At 33.4% G+C, this 19,675-nt stretch overlaps 1 protein-coding gene and 1 long non-coding RNA gene across 2 annotated transcripts in view; one reads left to right on the forward strand and one right to left on the reverse strand.

Annotated features, from left to right (window-relative positions):
- The window catches only part of Octbeta2R (Octopamine beta2 receptor), a 653,741-nt gene that overhangs the window by 118,304 nt on the left and 515,762 nt on the right, over positions 1–19,675 (reverse strand). The window contains exon 6 of the mRNA XM_073961606.1: positions 15,113–15,435. The gene's annotated coding sequence lies outside the window, so the exon portion shown is untranslated. The remainder of the gene's footprint in view (positions 1–15,112; positions 15,436–19,675) is intronic.
- LOC141389696 (uncharacterized) overlaps positions 1,425–19,675 on the forward strand; it is a 63,598-nt gene continuing 45,347 nt past the window's right edge. Inside the window, exon 1 of the long non-coding RNA XR_012409144.1 lies at positions 1,425–1,437. This is a non-coding gene — a long non-coding RNA (uncharacterized lncRNA). The remainder of the gene's footprint in view (positions 1,438–19,675) is intronic.

The following is a 19,675-nucleotide window of genomic DNA, read 5'->3' on the forward strand; positions in this document are numbered from 1 at the left end:
AAATTAAAAAACCACGTCTTGAAAAAATCTTTAAAAAATCGACGTCTTGAAGAAATCTTAAAAAACCACGTCTTCAAAAAAACTTTAGTATTTTCCACGTCTTAAATAAATCATTAGAAAAACCAGGTCTTGAAATAATCTTTAAAAAGTCACGTCTGAAAAAATTTTTCGAAAAAATCTACATCTTAAAAAAATTTTTGAAAATCCACTTTATGAAAAATTCTCTAAAACTCCACTTTATGAAAAACTCTCTGAAAACCCACGTCATAAAAAAAAAATCTTTTTGAAAAATCCACTTCCTGAAAAAATCTACGACTTCAAAATTTTTTTTTAAAAAAATTCACGCCTTGTAAAAAATTTTAAAAAACTACGTCTTAAAAAAATTCCTTAAAAAATCGACGTCTTGAAAAAATCTTAAAAAACCACGTCTTGAAAAAATCTTTAGAAAAATCCACGTCTTGAAAAAATCTTTAGAAAAATCCACGTCTTGAGAAAATCTTTAAAAAATTCACGTCTTGAAAAAAACTTTAAAAATCCGCGTCGTGGAAAATTTATAAAAGTCCACGCCTTGAAAGAATCTTTAAAAAAATCCACGTGTTCAAAAAATCTTTTAAAAATCCACGTCTTGAAGAAATCTTTGAAAAATCTACGTCTTAAGAAAATATTTGAAAAATCCACGTCTTGAAAGCAGTTTTAAAAAATCCGCGTCTTGAAAAAATCTTTGAAAAATTATCGTTTTGAGCCCTTGAGGGAGTATTTCAATATGAACCCCTGAGAAAATCATTGATGATGACGCTTAAACAAATTAAAACCCACGTTTTGTCAAGGAAAAATCCTGATGAATTTCATTTTTATTTTTCAATATTTCTCATATTTTTTCTGTGTTTGCAAATCTTTAAAAAAATAATGGCCAAACATCTCATAGCGCACTGCCGTAAATAATGAATGGCATTTTGTTTATAGAAATTACCTAATAATGTACATTCGTTTTATTTATAAACACTACATAAAATATATTATTTATTTTTAGAATGACAAGAATACATAACAGCATCGTCGTTATTGACATTCGTTTAATTTATTAAATAAATATTTATTGGCGATTTTTTTACCAATAATTGCGATACGACTAGTGATACCTTGTAGCCAAAAGGAAAATTTGTTGTGATTCGATTTTTGTTGTTGTCTTTGTGATTTATTTGCAACAGATGCTACGAAGATTGAAGAGCTCAAATAAAGAAAGAAAGACACACAAAATCAAATTCACAGAATATTCAAGTGGAGGTGCTTATGGTTGTGTGTATTTATTTATTTATTTTTTTTCTTTGTTTTTTTTTTCTACTCAATTGTCATTTGCACTTTAGTATCTGAGGATGATGACAACAAAGACGGTGAAGATTTGGAGAGAATCACAAAGGTGTTCAGGCGTTGCTAGGGGTATGTTGATTTTTTTGTTCTTCTTTTAATTTATTTACATCATGAGGTGAGTGCCCATGATATTGGCAGTGACCACTGACAAAGGTGTTGAATGATGCACTGAACTTGCTTTCTATTTGGTTGGTTTCAATTAGTTACAGTGGGGAGTAAATGTGGGAAGATTATCAATAATAAATTTCATATTCTATGCATTTTAGAAATCTTATGGTCTTTGTAGTCTTATTACTATCACTTAAATTGTAATAATTTTCTTAATTAGTAAATAAATAAAATTTTACTTAAGCAAATGTCAAACATTTTCACATGTGTTATTGCCATTAAATTTCTGTCCCACAGGTTAGTGGGTGTGACAAACACACCAATTTAAGACATCATTTATTGTGTTCTGAACATCATAAATGGGATTTTTATAGTATTTTTGTCAACCATAACATCAGTTGTAGGTGTGGGCTAATGCCATTAAATTCAGTGTGTGTGTGTTGTGCACTGTTGGTGTTGCTAATCGACAATAGATGAGATGCGATATCAAATTGTTAATTATACATTTTTTTCACACCATTCACCGCAATGGAAATTTAGTTCTAGTAGGGTCTGTGAATATGTATTTTTTTGCAAAAATATGTTTTGAAATTGAAATTCTCTTAGTTGTCGGTTGAGTGGCGATTGTTTGACATATTCACATAAATTGCCACATGAAAATCGTGGTGTGAATTCATTTGTTTGTATTGTTTTTTTTTGCAGTTATTTTCTCGTCTTTTGCTGGACATGAATTTTTCTTTTTTATTGTTTTTAAGTCAAAACAGTCAACATATTCGAATTCATTTGGAGATTTATATGCTGTTAAAAATTGTCATTCCTTCTCGAGGGAAAGTATGTTATATGTTGAATATTTTAGATTACACTGCTCAACAAAATTGAAAAAGTTGAATATCTGAACCTATTTTTTTTTGTTTCCAACTGAAATCGGTGAGTTATTTTCAAATCCGGTCGCGGTTTTTCTCAATCAGATCTTGTTCTTGAGATATATCTCAAAATCGATTTTTACGAGTTTTACTCAGAATTGAGTTATTTTCGGATACAAACAAATATTTTTTGAGATGTTGTACGCTTGAAAAAATCTTTGAAAAATCCAAGTCTTGAAAAAATCTTTGAAAAATCCACGTCATGAAGAAATTTTTGGAAAATCCACCTCTTGACAAAAATGAAAAAAAAAAATCATTGAAAAATCCAAGTCTAGAAAAAATCTTTGAAAAATCCAAGTCTTGAAAAAATCTTTGAAAAATCCACGTCTTGAAGAAATTTTTGGAAAATCCACCTCTTGACAAAAATGAAAAAAAAATCATTGAAAATCCACGCCTTGAAAAAGATCTTTAAAAAATCCACGTCTTGAAAAAATCTTTGAAAAATCGACGTCGTGAAAAATATTTAAAAAATCCACCTCTTGGAAAAGTCATTAAAAATCCACGCCTGGAAAACAATCTTTAAAAAAATCCATATGGCAAGTCGGATATGCTTAGGGTGTCTACTTTATAGTCCAGTATTCAAATATATAATGTAAGTTTATAGTATAAAAATCGTCAAAAGATATAATTTACCAGTGACATCATTACCACATAAGCAATTTATTTCTCGTTGGCAGACCAACTTTCAACTTCTATTTCTCAATCATGGTAAAACCTACGAAAATATCATGAAGGTCAATCTTGTAGAGAATTTTCATAGCTACAACATTTTCTTTAGTTCAATTTCAATAGCACTTGTAGTTTCCAAGCAAAATCGTGAAAACTAAAAAACTCCCAAAAATGTCAACTTGAATCGCGATTTATTTAAAAAGCGATCCGGCGATTTTTTTGTTTTTTGATTTTTCTCATATATGAACATTGTAGTTTCAGAATCCGCACAAATTCCCAGATGTAAGCACTTTCATTTAAAATTGGTTCAAGGGCACCGTGAGACTTCATGACGATTTTTATGTTATGGCCGAATCATGTTCGCTATGAACTTTATGTTAAAAAATCACACCATATACTTATCTGAAACCTCGCTATAAGGAAAATACGCCTATATTTTTTAAGATATTTATTTTATAGAATGTATCTTTGTTATTGTAGCAGTATAGAAACCTACGAAGAAGCATATGTCTGACGCTGGATTGGCAGCCGCTAGGCGAAACACAACGGTTTCGGGTCAATCCAGCACGAAAGAACTCGCTGCCGTGGGATTGAAAAGCATCTATGTAAACGTCCTTGGTTTCGATCAGTTGCTTAGAGTGTTCTTATGGTTTCACGAAAGGTTAAGATCCTTGCGATGGTGTATTTTCGAGGTTCAAAGCTGTTTTTATATGTTTTGCACATAAAATGCTTTGCCATATGGTGCACAGTGGTCCCAGTTCTATGAAAACAGGGAGCCAAAAATACCTCCAGTACATATCAACCTAAAACTATGGTCAGAGCGTTGTAATGGGGTAACAACAACTATAAAACAAAATGAATGTTACTTCCCAAATTCGAGGTATTTTAGGGATTTTTTTTCTTCAAATTGGCATCGTGCGTGCTAAAGAGACAAGCTAAATTTTGAACGACTATATAAAGATTTAGGGCTACATCAAATAGATGCCTGAAATCGGGCGTTCCCCCGACCAAATTCCAACAATGTAGAAAAAACGTAAAATACGCCGGGAATACACAATACATAAAGGTGGACCTATGTCAACAATTGTTGACCCCTGGGAATTCCGAATGCAAATTACATATCATTTGTGCCGAAATGTACATTAAAACATCAAAGATACCAAGCAGGGGGATGAAAGATATCTTGACGGTCTTTAATACAGCAAAGTTCAGTATTTATTTTAATCCCTCTTTCATCTCAAGTAGACACTGGTGTAACATGGGTAGCCATTTAAATACAGTGAGCTAACATATGCCGCGCTTTTACCCCATTACAAGGATAAACACATCAACTGGACTATCGTACCTACTATGAAACCAGTAAGGAAAATATCAAATACCCAACACAAAGTGAATATGTATGTATATAACATGGAATAATTACATAGTTTCTCTTCAGTACTGAAAATATTTAGCTCCACCTTCACGTCAATTTCTTTCTATTAGGAGGAGAAAAACAATAGATTTATTGGGCGCCTTACATGTTTCCGGTACATATAACGGCTTATGAGCTAGTTAAATTTGTAAGAAAATGTACATACACATAAATCAGACCGATTTATATCTTAATAATTTACTCATATCTTAATATATATATATATATATACTAGCTGACCCGGTCCGCGTTGCTGGCCCGTTGTTTGGGTTCTCCGTGTAAACTTTAGTTATCTATCCAGTATTGATACACCCATAATTAGGCATCCCTATAGAAACTTGATAATATAAATCAATGTTTTGACATAAATTCCATATAATGGTATCCCCCAAATTTAAGATATAAATTTTCTTTTATTATACCCTTCACCATAAATCGCCATAAAAGCACTTTGTGACCCACATATAATGGTCGGTGCACGTCAATTGACATTGCTATATATTGGATTGTTGGTCTCGGTTGGGGTCGTAATTATTACTGCAAAGAATTTTTGGTATAGGTCCACGTTTTGATATAGCTCCCATAGAACGGTAACGGCTGATTTTCGCTATTTTTGAGGATTTAACATCATTATCACACCGAAATGGCTGAAATCTGGTTTTAATATATTTTAAAGAGGAGAGCATAAATATTCGTATCGACCGAAAGACACGCCTTTTTATTTGCGCTCGGTATGTAACAGTAATAGGTTCACGTTTTGATATAGCTCCCACAGAACAGTACCTCCCGATTTTCGATAGTTCAGAGATATAGCCACTGTTCAGTATACGTCCTCGTTTTGATATAGCTCCCATAGAACGGTGGCGCCTGATTTTCGCTATTTTTGGTGGATTTAACCTCATTCAGGCCGATCGAACGTAACGCTTTTTTTCTTCGCGCTCTATATGCAATAGTGGTAAAATACCCCTCAGCGAATGTATGTTGCTTCGGGATATGTATGGTAACATTTATATAATTCATAAAAAAATTAATTCTATAAATTGTAGATGTTATTATCGAGATTTTGCTGTATTTAAAAAATGTATCTTTACCTAGCTATTCCAAGGACTGAAATCAATGCTCATGAAGTTTCACTTCCCACATTTTGAGATTTTTTCCGTAATTATAATATTTTCAAAAATCGAACACGATCGCGGTATTCTGATTCCAATGATGATATTGTATTGTATATCAATAACTTTGTCTGATTTCCAATGGATCTTTATGGAATTTCGATCTTGTGACATCTCAAGTTATCCGGATTTTACTGTATTCCAAAATGTGGAGTTGATCGCGCTGTCCCACTTATTGTTTAGTGTTCAGCGTTTTTTAGGCATGCTTACAAAATTATGTATATTATCTGAAATAATAAATGTTTGCAAATTTTGTGATGACCGCGATATTTCACTTTTCGCGATATTTCACTTCCGCGAAGACCATTTAGGGTCAAGACAGTAATTACAGTAGTATTGCAAACAATCTGTAAACAATACGTTCAAAAACATCATGGACTTCAGATTAAAAAAAAAAAAAATTGAAGGAGAACCTCCGGTCACTACACTTAGCCGTATTAAAATAGCTCACGACCGCGCTATCCCACTTGTTCAAGCTAGTGTTTATATCATTTTTGTGTCACGCTTACTAAAATTATGAATATTAATTGAAATAATACATTTTTGAAAACTTTGTGATGACCGCGATAATTCAGGGAAAACAATCTGTAAACAATACGTTCAAAAATATCAAACATTTCACATTTTCTTAAAAACATAATTAATTGAAATAATACATTTTTGAACATTTTGGGATGACCGCGATTTTCACTTCCGCGACGACCATTTAGGGTCAAGACTGTAGTTACCATAGCATTGCAAACAATTTGTAAACAATATATTAAAACGTATCTTGAATTTCGCGGTTTTCTTAAAAAAATTGTGGGGAGGACCACCGGTCACTACACTTAGCGGAATAAAAAAATTGATTACGACCTATTCTCAGACCTAAAAACTCCACATACAAAATTTCATAAGATTTCCCATTCGATTTTTCGGAATTTCTATATAGTGACATCTCAAGTCATCGGGATTTTACTGTATTCCAAAATATGGCGTTGACCGCGTTATCCCACATATTGAAGCCAGTGTTTTAGCGGTTTTGTAGTCACGCTTACTAAAATTAGGTATATTATCTGAAATAATACATTTTTGAATAATTTGGGATGACCGTGATATTTCACTTCCGCGACGACCATTCAAAAAAATATATAGCCTATTTTCACCACCGGTGTTCCCAGTACATTATCTAAAATTTTCAAGAAAATCTATTCAGCCGTTTTTGAGTCTATTCGGAACATACAAACATACAAACAAACAAACATACTAACATACACACATTGCCTTTTATATATTAGAGATATTAGGGTGGGGCGATTTGTGTGGAAGGAAAAACCTTAATGAGCCCTTCGCGTTTCTGATTCCTGGGATTGAACTGAGCAAAAAAGTCCACTGGACCATATATCTACCGTGAAAATCGAGCCTCCCGATTTTGACTTTAAATTTTTTATTGACGTTTTTTTTTTGATATTTTGGCATATAACAGCCAAACCATTGAGATTTTCGATCCAACACAGAGACAAACATTGTAGCCAAGACAGTAATTGAAAACTCTCTAATACATCGCAAACACATTGGAACGCTCCTTCAGGCAGTTTTGGTCTTAAGAATGTGCAAACTTTTCGGAAAATGTCGATAAATGACATTGTGCTATACATATAATTTGACCCGAAAAATATTCAAGTGTTCTGATGCAAAATTATATCGTGTTGGGATCCATGGACAACGACAATGCCTTTAGTTCGTTTGGGTCACTTCGTTTTATTTTTTTATAACGGTAAAAGTAGTGAAATTCTGGGTTTCTTACATTTTCAAATTTAAACGGACATATCTTCTTTTTTTCACAACGGATTTCTAGTGATCCTTCTTCCTTTTAAAGGGATGAATAATATCTTTAGAATAAGTTATTATTTGTTTAAATCGGTTAGCAAATGGCTAAGTTATAGTGGTTTAAGTATGAAAACCCCCACAAAAAAAATTTAACTGAATTTCTCATAATTTTCAAAAATATAATGTTTTTTGTTTTGTTCAATAATTATTTACAAATTACGAGAAATTCGGTTATAGTTTGAAACGATTTCAATATTATTTGGCAAAATTATTATAGACAAAATTCCGTCGTATGTTTCAAATTTCATCAAAATCGGACAGAATTTGCGTGTTTCTTGCTCCATCTAGCTTCCTTTTGCATGTTACATACAAATACATAAAGACATAAGTATAGAAAAAAGAAACTGGAACAGTCTCGGGCCTAACAACAGGAAGTAAACACAATACTTTTAACATATATTTTTGAGTTTTTTGACTAATTCTTAAGGAAGTATGGATTTGACTCCGAAAAAATGTTACTATGGCGACGCGTCGTAACTACGGCCACATTCACGATTGTTGACAAAAATTTAAAAATATCCCAGACGAGTCCTTAAACTTGATTCTTTCCAAACTTTGTGCAGAAGGTGCACAAAAGAGTTGTCTGATGTAGTCAATATACTTCCATAATCCGAGTATTTAAGAAATAATACGGTGTACAACGTTTGAGCTAAATTGGTTTCTCACTTCGAGGGTTATTTTATGTAGTATCCATTTCAGTTGGCGCCGCACAATGGTTCAGAAATTGCTTTTCCTGGCAAAAACTCAAATTTATTGTCGTCGCCGATAGTTCATTTCTATATGGGATTCGATAGTAAACAAATTTAAACTAAGGAAACCAAAAAATTAGTTAAAAATATGTAAAGGTGGCCTGCTCCTAAATACGAAAAATTTTTCCACGGAAAATATGTAATTTTTGCAAATTTTGGAAAAAGAAATATCTATTTGTATCCAGTACTACCGAAGAGGCAAAGATACAACAGATGTAATCCTCCCGAAAAAATAATAAGGCTACAGGAGGTGATAGTTTATCCGCCTAGCTGTCGCACACTGGAGTTGAAACGTTGATAAAGTGAATACATCAGCTAGTTAGCATCATCTGGCAGAAGAAACGCGTACCCGCTTATTGGAACCTTAGCATCCTGTGTCCCGTCCACAAAAGAATATGGAAAATAAGCAATTGTGTGAACGACTATAGCCTATAGGCAAAAAAATAATTGTGCCATACCAATGAGGAGTTTGACCTGGCAAATAAATGCAACATTGACGAAAAATTTACGGCAAATCCTGGAAAATAACCAAGAGATGCAAATCGATACTTATCATCTTTTGTAGATTACAAAGCCGACTTCGACAACCCTATACTTCCAAAGGTATTCCATGTCACGCCTGTTAAAATAGGAAAGAACCTCTTCGAAAAGTTTAGTACCAAAAAAAAAAAACAAAGTAAAAAGTCGTTAAGTTCGGCCGGGTCGAACTTTTTATACCCTACACCATAAAATAGTCTTAATTAAAATGGAATAATTAGGGTCCTTTTACAATTTTAGGTGGAATAACTTTTCGACAATGGATAGACTCCTACTGCCTCCCACTATTGCTTAAATTACACTGTGAACACAAATGTTGGGGCAGAGATAATTCCTTTTGGAGATGAAAGCCCTTGGTGTGTGTATATTAAAAACCCCGAAGGACAGATGCGCCGTGAGTCGAACTTCCGCGTTATGGCGTGATGAAGTTTTTGCAAGAGACCCTGTAAGCAATCATGAATTAGCATTATATCTTTGTTTGCTGTTTTTGTAGAGCACTTAAGCAACAGTGAACAAAGATATAACGCTAATTCCTGATTCTTTACAGGGTCTCTTGCAAAAATTTCATCACGCCATAACGCGGAAGTTCGACTCACGGCGCATCTGTCCTTCGGGGTTCATAATATACTCACCAAGGCCTTTCTTCCCCAAGTGTAATTTTCCGTGCCCCAGACTTTCACCTCCATTTTGTTGCACAGTGTTATCTAATCTAATCTAAAAAAACGTGTTCAGCTAGGTGAAAGGTACCACCTACGGGGCTATATCAAAGAGTCAACCTATCTTTAAATTTTTTGGCGGAAAAGTTTTATAGCTGCAGGGAACTTCAAGAGTCAAATTGAGTGTAGTTTCATCAAAACAATGTAGACCATCAAAAATGGACCCATGTTGACGAATTTTAGTGAAGAAATTTCGTGACCACTGAAAATTCCCGAAAATCGGGAGGTACAGTTATATAGGGGGATATACCAAAACATGGACCTATATTGACGATTATTTTTGAATAGACAAAATTGTAGCTAAAATTCTCAAAATACCGATCATTACAGCTAGTTCGGTTAAAAATTGCAGCTAAAATTCTCAAAATACCGAAAATCGGGAGATACCGTTATATGAGGGCTATACCAAAACATGGACCTATGTTGACGATGTTTCGTTGGAGATGTTTTATGACCACTGAGAACTTCAAATGTCAAGTTACGGCTATTTCGGTTAAAAACTGTAGCTAAAATTCTCAAAATACCGAAAATTGGGAGGTACCGTTATATGGGGGCTATACCAAAACATGGACCTATGTTGACGATGTTTGGTGGGGATGTTTCATGACCACTGAGAACCTCAAATGGCAAATTACAGCTAGTTCGGCTAAAAATTGTAACTAAAATGCTCAAAATACCGAAAATCGGAAGGTACCGTTATATGGGGGCTATACCAAAACATGGACCTATGTTGACGAAGCTTGGTGGAGATATTTCATGACCACTGAGAACCTCAAATGGCAAATTACAGCTAGTTCGGTTAAAAATTGTAGCTAAAATTCTCAAAAATACCGAAAATCGGGAGGTACCGTTATATGGGGGCTATACCAAAACATGGACCTATGTTGACGATGTTTGGTGGGGATGTTTCATGAACACTGAGAACCTCAAATGGCAAATTACAGCTAGTTCGGCTAAAAATTGTAACTAAAACGCTCAAAATACCGAAAATCGGAAGGTACCGTTATATGGGGGCTATACCAAAACATGGACCTATGTTGACGATATTTCGTGGAGATGTTTCATGACCACTGAGAACCTCAAATGTCAAATTGCAGATAGTTCGGTTAAAAATTGTGGCTAAAATTCTCAAAATACCGAAAATCGGGAGGTACCGTTATATGGGGACTATACCAAAACATGGACCTATGCCCATATCCTTTGAGATATAAGTTTGTTGATCACTAGGAACCCTAAGTGCCAAATTATAGCTATTTCGGTCTGCAAATGTGGCGAAGAACGTCAAAATACCTCAAATCCGGAGGTACCGTTATATGGGGGCTATACCAAAAAGTGGACCGATATAGCCCATCTTCGAACTTGACCTGCCTATGGAAAAAAGACCCTCGGGTGCAAAATTTCAGCACTCTATCTCAATTATTGCGGACGCTATTGTGATTACAACAGACGGACAGACAGATGGACAGACGGACATGGCTAGATCGTCTTAGAATTTTATCCTGATCAAGAATATATATACTTTATAGGGTCGCAAATGATTAGTTCGATGTGTTACAAACAGAATGACAAACTTAATATACCCTCCATACTATGGTGGAGGGTATAAAAACAGAGAGAGGAATATAAGTCTTCTATTAGTTCAGCTTATATGACAATTGTTCTGTAGAAAGCAACTAAGGAAGCAAGAAAGAGCGCCTTTTTCTATGTATATAAATAGTATTTGACCACTAATGGCGCCTACCAAAACTGAGATTAAGTTATTAAATTAAGCTAAAACATGTAATAACGACGTTAATTTCGGCCGAAATTTTCATACACTCCTCCACGAGTTGTATTGAACTAAATAGATCGATTAGTTTCCTTTCGTTTATGAATGCACTAATCTCTTCCGCCACGACAAAGCTTATTCCTAGGAGAAGTGGTATACATATGCTAACTGAAGAATATCTCTTTTAAACAAGGTGAGACGTTCATCTTTTGTACCCTTTCCGAATCCAAAGTACCATACTACAGTCATTCCATTTGGACGATACTTGTAAAATACCTGTAAAACCTGTAGAACACATAGTTTCTATTTTTTCCCATTTGATCCAAAAACCGTGTATATGATATTTTATGGCGTTCGGTTAACGTTAACCATCCATAAATCATAGTAATTTGTATAGGGCAAAAGGTCAATTTTCACGACAATTCTCTAAAAGCTGCAATTATGGCCCAATCGATGAACAAATATTACCAGTTCATTATTTTGGCTAAAAAACGTTTTCTACGAAAATGTATGATGATCAATAATAAGTGCCCCTTACCTATATTTATTTCCATAGTACTTTGTACGGGGGCCAAATACGCTGAAATAATTTTGACTAAACAACGAATCCTAAAAAAATTTAAAATCGGGCCAGATTTGGATTTTCAGGAGAAAATTCGCCTAGGGATCGGTCAGTGGCACGGGCACCAAACGAAGATCGCCCGATTGGCACGGGTTAAACTTAACCGATCGTCATACAATGTCATATATAAGGTTCAAAAAAACATTTTTTTGGTTCAGTCGAGTGGACAACCTTCAACCTACGTAAAATCTGGAGGTATACAAAAAGATTAACTTATATGGAGCATTTTCTGCGTGGAGCTTTTCCATCCATTGAGAATCCGAAATACATTGTAACAGTCTCTACAGCGTCATCGAGCGGTAACGAGAACCCACAATACCTCTTCTATGGGGGCTATATAAAAACGTGAATCTGTATGGACCATTCTCAGCGGGAATGTTTTGTAGCCTTAACGAAGACTAAAAACCATATTCCAGTTATTTCGATAGGATAACGTGGCCAAAGCCTTTAAAATACCAAAAATCGGGAGGTACCGTTCTATGGGTGTTTTATCAAAACGTACCAAACATCCACTTTCAATACCAAACATTCTAGGAGTAATAATGTACCAAATTATAGAGCTATATGTTAAATATTGCCATCCTTTGGATACGGTGGTTCAGAAATTGATTTTCTTAGCCAAAAATCAAAAGTTTATTTCGCCATAGATATTTAATTACTATATGGGATTCGATAGTAAACATATTAAAACTAAGGAAACCAAAAATTTGGTCAGCACATTGAAAGGTGTAGGGTGCCCCTAAAAACGAACATTTTTCCCATTTTTGGGAAGTATGTAATTTTTGCAAATTTCTGGAGAAAGAAGTAGCTATTTGCCGAAAATTATAACATATATTGTGTTCATTGTGTTGTTGTAAAGTAGGCAGGATTGTGGCCTTTAAAAATTGTTTTAATAAATTACCGTAGAGTTTAAACTACATGAGCTATTTTATTTTTCCACAGGTAATAAATTGTATGAAATAGCAAATTTTGTGGACTAGAACTTTTGTGCAACAATATGGAACAATGTTCTGTTTTCACAGAAAGCTACCCGAGAGTCTCGTCTGTAAGTCCATATATACTTTTGTACCAAGCCCGTTCCGTCCGTTTAACACTTTTTTAAATGTATTGAAATTATATGGGAAAAATTTTGTTTTTTCCATACCGTTTTCAATACGAATTACAGTTTCTTTACATAAATGGAAATTTTTTAAGTATATGAGTTTTTATACGAGTTATATAAGATTTGTAAAAACCCAAGGAGTTTTTTTTTTAATTTTTGAAAAAATTAAAATTTTTTGTTTTTTTTTTAAATTTGTGTAAAAATTATTTCGTATTTTTTTAGTTTTTTGGTATTTTTATAGTTTATTTATTGGCGAAAGATAAACTTTGACCTTGAGATTTTCTAAACTACTAGACCGAATTTGGCCGCTTTTAATTTATCTGAAAGCTGATTGTGTTATCTGTTTGAAAATATCTCTATCTGTTCAAAAGCTACAGAAATTTGAGCAAGAAAACACGATAGTAAACATATTGAAACTAAAATATTGGAAGGTGTGGGCGTAATTTTCGCAAATTTTTGGAGAAAGAAATAGCTATTTCTCCAAAACTATAACAAATATTGTGTTCATGGGTTTTTTTTTTTAGGTAGGTAGGCTTGTTGCTTTCAAGAACTGTTTCAATAAAATACCGTAGCGTTTACAAGAAGTGAGCTATTTTATTTTTCTTCAGGTACTAAATGTTAGTGAAATTCCAACTTTAGTGGACGAACGTTCCGTCCGCTTAAATTTTTTTAATTTTATTGTCATTACATGGGTAAAAATGTGCGTGTTTTTTCCACACCGTTTCCCATAAAAATTATAGCTTTTACGCAAATGGATTTTTTTTTAATATGCGTTTTATGAGTTTTGGAAAAAACTAAATTTCTAATTTTTTGAAAAAAACAACATTTTTTAAATTTTTAATTTTTTTGGTTTGTTTATTGGTGTTTGACTTTTTTAAATAGTTAGAACATATAAAAAACTCAACAACACTCATATTTTGATGCAAAATATGAAAAAAATCAAAATTCCTTTGCTAGTAGTCCGTACAAAAGTTACAGAGTTTTGACCAGGAAAAAAACGATTCTGTACCACTGTTCCTCAGTGAGTAAAATTAAAAACATCGTGGCTAAAAGCTTAACATGAACACATGGACATAGCCAGATGGTCTCAGATCGCCAAAACATTAATTCTGATGCTTATAATATCCTCCTAAAATAATGTGTGGGGGTTTGCCTCATCGATAAAATAATTCTAGACTCCGCATACCAAACCCGCCTCCGACGTTTTGAGCCCCATTTATTCGGAATGTTTGTTTTGGTTCATATCGGGATTATTTATGATGACTACTCCAGACAATTTCTTCTTCAAAAATCAACTCTTCTCATGTCCGTTTGTCATGTCCGTTTGTCATGTCCGTTTAAACTCCTTAAATACAAAAACCCGACATAATTTAATGATATAGATTTAAATGTTAAAATTCTTTTACTCAATTTCTCACCACTTCACATAAAAGGGACGTTTCGGAAAAGCCCATTAAATTATATTTACTTAAAAATGAATAAAGCCCTTTAATAAAACTACACTTATTACACAAGGCTTATAATGTTAATAATTCCATTTGTTACAATTCATCATCATCATCCTCGTCAGCAGCAAGCAACAGCAGGAAAATGACTGCAGATTTTGCTGTTGTTATTCCTGCTGTTTTCTTGTAGTTTCATATTCAGATGTTACTGATGATATTCAAGAAGAAGAAGAATAACAACAATAACACCCACAACATTAATGCAGTGGGTGGGTGGCGGTGTTGATTTGGTTTGTCAGTTGTCGGATAAAATAACGTTTGGTTTTGTTAGCTTTTGGATTTTTGGTCTTTGCTATTTTGGCTTGTATTAAATGAAATTATGACGTGCGGAGCAGTCATTTCACATGCTCATCAGGAAGGGTCATAGCAGCATCTTTGCTTCTTGCTACTAGCAAGCCATCACAGTTTCCAACAATCTAATGACTATCACTGCTGTTTCTCACGTTGTTGACGGTGATGATGCCAAAGAAGAATACGAAGAGGGTTTGCTAATGATTTAGGTAATGTTCTCGATGGTAATAATGATGATGGTGATTATGATGATGAACAACAAAGTCCTCGTCATTTGAATTTATGATATAGTTGGCTACCTTCCAAGGTTATACTTTTTCTGTAGTTGATGCTGGCGCTGTTGCTGTTTGTGTGTCGTTGCCGTTGCTGTTGTCAATACTTTTTTGTTGCTGTCGTTCGTTTGCTTTAACAAAGAATTAATATTTTCATCTTTTTTGCAGATTATAAACGTATTTCACATATAGAGAGCACAAACAAATGTTATATATGTACATACAAACAACGCATTTATGTATGTACAGTAGATAATTTGCGCATAAATAAATATGTTTTATTTTATTTGACTGTTTTCATAATTGATATTCAAGCCATAGCGGCACTGTTTTTTTTTCGTTGCGATTATCTGCAAATAAAGAAAAAGAAGAAAGAACAAATTTAGTCAACATTAAAATAATTGCTGCTTAAGGTAATAACATTTTTAATATGACAGTATAACAGCCATGTCAGCAAATTGTTTTCTAAACGAAAATTTTTGTAAATAAAGTTTAGCTACACATACTTTATGAATTTAATACTGTTACGGAATTAAGGTTTAACTTAGATCCGCACATTGGGGAAATGTATGTCAAAAGTTGAAAAAAAATTCATAAAAATCTCATTTGTAGTTCGATTGGCATAAAATTTAGCACACATCTTATCTTCGGTCTAAAGGCTAAATCTACGGAAAATAGTGAAAATTGGTTCAGATTTGGATATAGCTCCCATATGTATAGGCATACGAGTTTAGATAAATCTTGCACCAAAAGCGCTGTATACATTCGATAGAAGCCGAAACATGATGAACGCATCCAAATTAGCTGAGAACAAAGTATGCCTAATTTGGTATAAATTGTTTCAGATTAATATATATTCCCAATATATTTATTTTAATATATAGCTTCCATATATGGCGAATAACAAAATTCCTTTACAATTCCATTTGAAAAAAATTAAAATTTTTTTTACGAGCACATCTACGTTTTTTGGTACAGAGGTAAAGGAAAAAAATCCGGTTTCAAATCTGCTCGCGTTCACGAAATTGGCCAATGCGCACAAAACTTATAGCGGTTTTTATTCTCATATAAAGAAAAAATATTTAAAAATATATTTTTTGTTGTTATGAGAAAATGTATGCACAAATCGTTAACAGCATTCCGTATCTATTCGTAGATGTTTAAATAGTTATTAAATTTATTATTATTTTCGTGGAAAATCAACAAATAACAAAAAAATTTTGAAGTACATCCAAATTATCCTGTCCCAGAATTCGTACAAACCCTCAAAAAATAAATTAAAGAATATATGCGGAATCTAGACAATGCGTAGAAAAATATGATACCAAATTTATAGAGATTGGGTACATAAATTGCATATTATAGCAACAACAAAAGAGAAAAACTTTTTGTTGGAAAATATTGTTGCAAATAATTTTTTGGTTTGATTCTAAAAATTAAAAAAAAAAAATATTTGGGAGTTCTCCAACTATTTTGCTAAAATCCCATAGAATAATGAATGTTTCATCAAAATATACACTACCGCTCACTTGAATAGAACCCCCCTGCAAAATGTTTTTCAACCTCCATTTTTTCCGAATTATACAAGATATGAAATTATTAAGTTTTATTATATTTTGCTTCATGTGTTTGGAGTAAACATAGTCATTCATTTGCATTCAAATCCAATTTTTATAGGAATTATGCAAGGAAAACAAAATAAAGTCAAAAATTAAAGTAAAAAAATTGGCTCATTTGAATAGAACCCCCCTTTAAAACTTGGGAATACAGAAAGATTGTAGTAGAATATCGATGCATATTTACTCTATATTGAAAACTAAGTACTTTCAGTAATATTCAGTAAAAGTATATCCCTCCTGATTAAGGATACACCCGTATATCCTACTTTGGCAAGGATTCTTTAAATAATCGGGTGTAATGCCCAACAAAGCTTGCTTTTTTCATTCAACAAGTTTATTTTTGGAAGCGTGCTGTCTCCTTTAGTCGTATATTTTACGCATAAATCATTCCCATACATTTTAGAGAATATTTACCACTGTAGAATATGGCGGACCCGCAAGGATTTTCGCATTTCTTTTCAAAGTTTTAAGTTGTTATGACTCGAAGTGTACAAAAGTTTATAAAATCGTGATGAAATTTCCACACGGGATATCCAAAAATGTTACTCACTACTGGATATGTCTGTTTCACAACTCCTTTATAAATTGCCGTACGCATTAAGGTGAAGTAAATTGACGCTCATGTCCTAAATAATTAGTAATGCCTTCCAGCACCATAAAAGCACATTCATCGCTACAGAAACAATTTAGAAGATGGTCTTCCATTCAATAGACGCGAAAAAAATAGTTCTATAGTTATGCAATTGTTTACTTAATAAGGATAGTCCTTACTAATTATGAAGGACTTGGGCGTCAATTTCTTTTGCCCTAAATGCGCACGACAATTTACAAAGGAGTTCTGAAACAGACATATCCAGTAGTGAGTAAAATTTTTGGATATCCCGTGTGGAAATTTCATCACGATTTTATGAACGTTTGTACACTTCGAGTCAAAAAAACTTAAAATTTTGAAAAGAAATGCGGATGTCCTTGCGGGACCGCCATATTCTAGAGTGGAAAATATTCTCTAAAATGTATGGGAATGATTTATGCGTAAAATGTACGACTAAAGGAGACAGCAATCTTCCAAAAATAATCTTGTTGAATGAAAAAAGCAAGCTCTGTTGGGCATTACACTCGATTATTTAAAGAATCCTTGCCAAAGCAGGATATACGGGTGTATCCTTAATCAGGAGGGATATACTTTTACTGAATATTACTGAAAGTACTTCGTTTTCAATATAGAGTAAATATGCATCGATATTCTACTACAATATTTCTGTATTCCCAAGTTTTAAAGGGGGGTTCTATTCAAATGAGCCAATTTTTTTACCTCAATTTTTGACTTTATTTTGTTTTCCTTGCATAATTCCTATAAAAATTGGATTTGAATGCAAATGAATGACTATGTTTACTCCAAACACATGAAGCAAAATATAATAAAACTTAATAATTTCATATCTTGTATAATTTGGAAAAAATGGAGGTTGAAAAAAATTTTGCAGGGGGGTTCTATTCAAGTGAGCGGTAGTGTATGGTTTACCATCGCGAGAGTTTAACTGATTACTGTGATAACTTATAAGGGTAGGAAATAAAGAGTAATATTGAAATAACAATCATTCAATTAATATTAAAATTAAAAAGCCCGTTATTCGCGAATTAGTTAAAGTCGGTTGATGCGCATCCGTTTTTGGATACAGTGAATCAATCTTTTTCAAAATTTATGCATATTTCGATGTTTCACTTAGGGGCCATTGTGTGCCGCCAGTTGCATCATACACTGCAAAAAACCTTAAAGTTGGTAAAAATCGCGCAATGTGCATTCGATTTTGATGCGCATCCGGTTTCATCAGCGCCCATCAAAAATACGTCCATATACACCAATTTTAATTAGATTCTTCAAGAACCGCGGAATGTGGAGGCACATTCTATTTTTGGTGAAAAACCCATATTACACGCGAATCTCTGTAATTTATGACACGCGTTTTCGCAAATATTATAATCGCGTATAAAGGATTCCATTTACGTAAAAAAATTTCAAGAAAATCGCGGTTTAGTACGCGGATTTGTCGAAATAATTTTTTGCTGATTTTCCTATTTTCAGGGTAAATATATCCGCGGTTTTAGTGGATGGATTCGATCGCGGAAGGTCTCATTAGATCCGTCGCGTAAAAAAACTAAATTCACGCGGGGTACAAAGGAAATTGAATGGCACTTGTAAATTTTAAACGCAAAAAATAGGTTTTTTAAAAAAATCACGCATCAAATATTGGCCTTTAGACTCCAATTACTAGGATGCTGTAAGAAGCACACTCATGAGATATGCATTAAACGACGTAGAATCACGAGTTTTATAATCCTAATGTGAGTTTTGAATATTATCTTGTTGCGCGTCCGAATTATAAAAACAATTCAAAAAACCCCGAAATTCCGGCTTCAAAATGTCAGCATCAATTTTAGGTGGATGCAGTGGATATATCGAAAAATGATACACTAGTATCATATTGCCCATGAAGTATTCTTTGAGTCTTTCTTTGGGCATATGTCTATAAAATGTAAGGTTAAGCCTAAAATCGGAAGGGAGCATAAAAAACTTGTTGGCTTCAACCCATTTTTACCTATTTTTCTACATTGATGCCAACACAGCTTCCACGTAAATTAATTTTAATGGTCGACCTTATGGGATTCCTCCTAAAACACTTCAGTTTAAAGAATGAATATCACACTATATAGAATATGTTAACAGTTCGCGAATTCTGAAAGGGTGAAACTCGGATTCATCGATTATAAAAAGTTTTTGTTTTTCGCCATATGCATATGGTAAATAACAAAAATGTTTTGCAATCGATGAATCCGAGTTTCACCTTATCAGAATTCGCGAACTGTTAACATATTCTATAAAGTATGACTACAATTCTTTAAAATGAAGTGTTTTAGTAGGGATCCCATAATGTCGACCATTAAAATTAATTTACGTGGAAGCTGTGTTGGC

Source organism: Musca autumnalis, unplaced genomic scaffold (genome assembly GCF_047663935.1).
Source record: "Musca autumnalis isolate F117 unplaced genomic scaffold, ASM4766393v1 scaffold_1, whole genome shotgun sequence".
In the NCBI taxonomy this organism is placed as follows: domain Eukaryota; kingdom Metazoa; phylum Arthropoda; class Insecta; order Diptera; family Muscidae; genus Musca; species Musca autumnalis.